Here is a 5,324-nt window from a genome sequence, read left to right on the forward strand (position 1 = left end):
TTCCACTCTTCCCACATTTTCATATATATTTTTTATATGATGCATATGATAAGTGGGATAATAACACTAAACCTGAGATTTCTTCCTCAACCGTGGTTCTAAGCATATCACACTATGAAAAATACAAAAATCTAAAATAAAAAAAGAAAAANCCCATAGGACCATTTAATCAAAACTTTAATCCACAAATAGAAACATGAAATAATTCTTAAGACTCAAATAATCTAGTCTCATACTGTTTTAAATATACTATATNACATTTACACTATGTTTTGATAACAATATTTAAGATTAAGTATTGAAGTAACAATAGAGTTAAACAACATATCCTTTTGTTTGAACATATACTTTGGAACTTGCTAAACCAATTAAAAAACTTAATGTATTTAAATTATCTAACTTTCTATAAGACAGAAACAGTATATCATGGAGGTATATAATTTGCTTTTATCAAAAGGCATTATCTAGCATCAAACAGTGAGATCTACTTTCAGATAACATCTTTTTAAAATAAGATGAATACTTTTACATTCTAGGAAGATCTTGTTAAAATACGATAAATATTTTACTTGCTACATTTTAAAATTGTAAAATATAANACAAAAAAAATATTTTATGTTATCTCGAAAACACAAGCACTCTAACAAGAAAGAACAAAAACTATTTGGAATAACTTTANAATAGGAAAGATGATAAGAATATCTGTTTCAACTTTCCAGAAGAAAATCATACTTTAATATATTTTACCCTAGAGAAGATTAAAACATGCCGCCAAAAAACTGCAGCCTTATAGAAAAAAAAATCAACACTTAATCAATGAATAAAAAGTTGGGTGAGAATTCAACACCTAACCAATTACACCAAATAAATCTTGTAACCATTAATAATATTCTAACAATAAATAAACCATCAACCAGTTACAAAATTTTATGTTGTGAAGCCAAAAACAATGAGGTATGATTGTGAATTAACAAATTGAGATGAGAGATATAGACCATGCAATGATATATACTAGTTTCCTCAAAGGAACATGTTACAAACACATCAACAATGCACCACCTAATTTCATTTGTGCCAAGACAGATTGGAAGAAACCACATTTACAACTGTTTAAATCTATTCACAAGGTTACATTGTGAATAACAACTATTAGGTTAGACCAATAGACCTTTGATTATACTTATTATTATTATTATTATTAAACTACAACTCTTGTGTGCATGTTCAAAATGTTGGAAAAAAATACTAGTTTCTTACAAATTTTATGAACTATTTTGAGTTGAGAAAGACAACCACAATCTATGAACTTGACTGAGTTAATTTAAACCCTAACTGTAAATTACTTCTTCCAAACTCACCCTAGGATATGGACTGATCCAATTCATATGTTGAGAAAAAAGAATAAAAATATGATTTACAATGACTAAAAAAAATATCATTGGAACCAAACTGAACCGATTGCCACCACCATTTAGCACAAGTGTGAACTTTAGATGAAAAAGCAGTGACCGAGTTCAGTGCTGAGTTGGGAGCGAGTTGAATTGTGAAGAATAAATAATAAGTGAGGAGACAGTAGCTTCATCGGACATTGCAGAGATGGTGTTCTGTTAATAGCTTTTTCCTTGTTTCTTTTTTGGTAAAATACCTTTTTTGGTTCCAGTTTTGGTTGGTAATATTCGAAATGGTCTCCATTTCATTTTTCTGTTCAATGTAGTACTAAAGAACATAATTTGTGTTCAATTTAGTCCTTTTTACAAANTCCGTGAACCACAAACAANGACTAAATTGAACACAAATTACGTTCTTTAGGACTATATTGAATAGAAAAAGGACTAAATTGAACACAAATTTTACGTTCTTTAAGACTACATTGTAAAAAAAAAAAATAGAGACCATTTCAAATATTACTAACCAAAATTAGAACAAAAGAAGGTATTTCACTTTCTTTTTTCTAGAGAATTGCTATCACACATAACTTTATTTTTCTAGAGGGTTTCATAATTATACAGCTATGCACCGATGTCCCCTCCAATAGAGTGCCTCTCCATAATTATACAACCATGCACCCCTGTTGCGTCCAATAGACTGCCTCTTTAAGGAGATATCACGTGTTCCATTTTATTTATTATGTTTTATTTATGTTGTTATTAAATTTTAAAACTAAGATTTTTTTTCTATCTCATACTATTTTATTTATGTATAACAATATTTTATTTTCTAAGGTACGTAATCAATTAATTTAATTTAAATTATATATATTAAATTTAATTATTTTAAGTTTTGAACTTTCCATTTTGAAAATTCATAATAGATAGATTCTAATACAATAAAAAAGTATAATATATAGATGTAAGAGGTTATTTTTCAAATTTTTTAAATATTAAAATTTATTTCATTATGCACATATGGACAACATTCTAGTAAAGAAAACATGATACTATAGTGTATTTTCTTTTATTTATAATAGGTGTACAATAATGAAATAAATAAAAATGGATGGCCAAATAGTAAAAATGTAATTTTCAAAAAATATATTTTGAAATCATAAATTTGAAAGGATAATGATACTTTGACACCACTGTTAGACAAATTTTTGACATCATTCACTTGTCGCGCTCTGATTGGTCCATTTGGAAAAAAATTAAAAAACATTAAATGACATGGAAATACAAAGGATTTGGGGTTGTAGGCTTTTAAGTTCGCGGGTTTCATTTTGGGAATTTCAAAAATTTCCTAAAGAGAACCTACGAGAGAGAATGTTCTCCCACTCACAACCGCCGCCATTCACGGAGCTGTGTATGCCGTCGTTCATTGGAGTTGTCTCCGCTGTTGTTCGGGCCGAACGTTCCGCAGCATTGTTTCTTTCGCTCTTTCAAATCAAATCACTGTTCAACGCCAAAACCACCATTGGTGTGAGTTTTGAAGCTTCTTGCCATTCGTTTCGCTGCAAGCGTTGTTTGGAATCACTGTCGTAGGCGAAAACCACCATTGAAGACGAAAAACTATTGAAGCCAAAAACCACCATTAAAAATCAATGTCATTTTAACAGATGACCCTTGTGCGCAGAAACTTTGCTTGAACTCTTCACTTATTTGGTCTTTTCTCCTAGTGTTGTTTCTACATAATGAGTTTTACAAAGAATTATTCCTTGGTCATAAAGTTCGATATAAATGTGATAATCAATGTCTAAACATTACTTTTATGTCCAATAAATCTTAAAAGAAATTGGTTCACTTAAAAATCAATGTCATTTTCACAGTTGACCCCTTTGTGCAAAAACTTTGCCTAAACTCCCCACTTATTTGGCCTTTGCTCCCAGTGTTGTTTCTGTACAATGAGTTTTACAAAGAATGGTTCCTTGACCATAGAGTTCGATATAAATATGATAATCAATGCTTGAAAATCACTTGTATGTCTAGTAAGTCTTAAAAAAAAATGGTTGACTTAAAAATCAATGTCATTTTCACAGTTGACTCATGTGTGCAGAAATTTTGTCTGAACTCCCCACTTATTTGGCCTTTACTCCCAATGTTATTTTTGCACAATATGTTAAAAGTTACAAAACTGGAATCTGCAAGGTTGTTGTACTGCGTCTTTATATCAAAAGTTCTTGTGCACTATGGAGTAGACTATGTTAGTGAATCAAGTAAACCATGCTCCAGGACTAGTATGATTGACAACACTACATTGCATCTTATGCAAATGACAAAGACCGATGAAGGATGGTCATATAAACTTGAGAGTTCAGGTGAAGAAAATGAATTAGAATTTATACTTAACAACAACTATAGAGCAAAATCTGAATTTGAAAGAATCATGATGAATGGAATGAAAGTGATAGTGAAAACTCTGAAGGAGCTGAAAGCATCACAAAGCCATGGGAATCATCCAAATAGCTCTGAAATGGGTGATGAAAATAATTCTGATGAATCAAGTAAGAAGAGTGTGGATGAAGATAGTAATTCTGATCACAATGATATGATACTTCAAAACTTTGTAAACAAGAGGAAAAAGAACAAATAGGCTAGGTCTTTATTTTGTAAAATGGCTTAGAAAGCCATCTTTTGTTGCTTTTAATGTTTTGTTTCTATTTCCTTGTTGTCCTTATCCATTGTAATATCTTTTCTACCAAGAAAATGAAAATCAGTTGTTTGAATCAATCAACTTACTTAATCTGTTTGAATGAATTCTGATAGTTTGCCTGATTGATTCGACTTTGTTCTGATTAAAGTCAATTGTGCTTGAACTGTCATGCATCTACATACATTGACTTCTGTTTTGATATTATTTTATTCTTACTTAACCACTATGCTTGATCTGGAAAAGGCTTTTGAAAGGTTTTGCAGGAAGGACATTGCTTTGAAGATTTACATTTGGAATTCAACAAATGCAAAGCAATGCATTCGACTAATGTTTTAATGCATTCAACTGCGTCTATATGGGTTGACAATTCTAGTTTTGGAATTTGATTCTATCCTTACTGTTTGCTTAAATCATCTTTATTCTGTTATTATCTCTGATCTTTTCATGTTTAAAATTCAAATTGAGATAATATGAGATTGTTGATATTTGTATCATTGCATATATATGTGGTTTGATAGTTTGACTATGATACAAATATGTGCTTAATTTGTTGGTTACACTGTGATATTTTGCATTGTGCAATCAAACTGTTTTTTAAAATCATGCATAATGACAGGGAGAGTATCACTACTTTACACATTGTTTCATCACACATATATTCCAGGGGGAGTTTACATTGTTTTGTGATGAACTTGTGATTTTGAGAGCATCATTTTACTTCATACATTGCATATCTTTTTGATGCATCTCTATTTTTTTTAAAACTGCATAAATATCTGAGCATTCCTTTTTTGTTAATGCACAAAGGGGGAGAGTATTACATGAGTGTATGAAAGCAAGTCTATATGGGGAAAGTTGTTGCATCATACTTTATCTGCTTGATATTTTTGCTGAATATGCAGAGTAACTATGTAATTGTTTCTGATATAAATGTTTTACTCTGTCTGCTGTGGAACTGTACAAACATGGTTGAGTTATTAATCATGGTTATGCATCATCAAAGAAGGGGTAGATTGTTGAGATTGTTGAATACACAAACTCTATATCAAAATAGTTTTTGATGATGACAACTCAATGCTTAATAACAGTACATATGTTCCATTATTACATGTTCTTATTATATAAAATTTGTCATATCTGTTGACCATGTTTTGATTGAATTACATTGTATGTTCATATGCTTGATTGAGTGTTATATTTGTGGAACATGCTTGTATTGAAATGTGAGATAAAATGTTTTT

This window comes from Vigna radiata, unplaced genomic scaffold, assembly GCF_000741045.1.
Source record: "Vigna radiata var. radiata cultivar VC1973A unplaced genomic scaffold, Vradiata_ver6 scaffold_466, whole genome shotgun sequence".
Taxonomy (NCBI): Eukaryota; Viridiplantae; Streptophyta; class Magnoliopsida; order Fabales; family Fabaceae; genus Vigna; species Vigna radiata.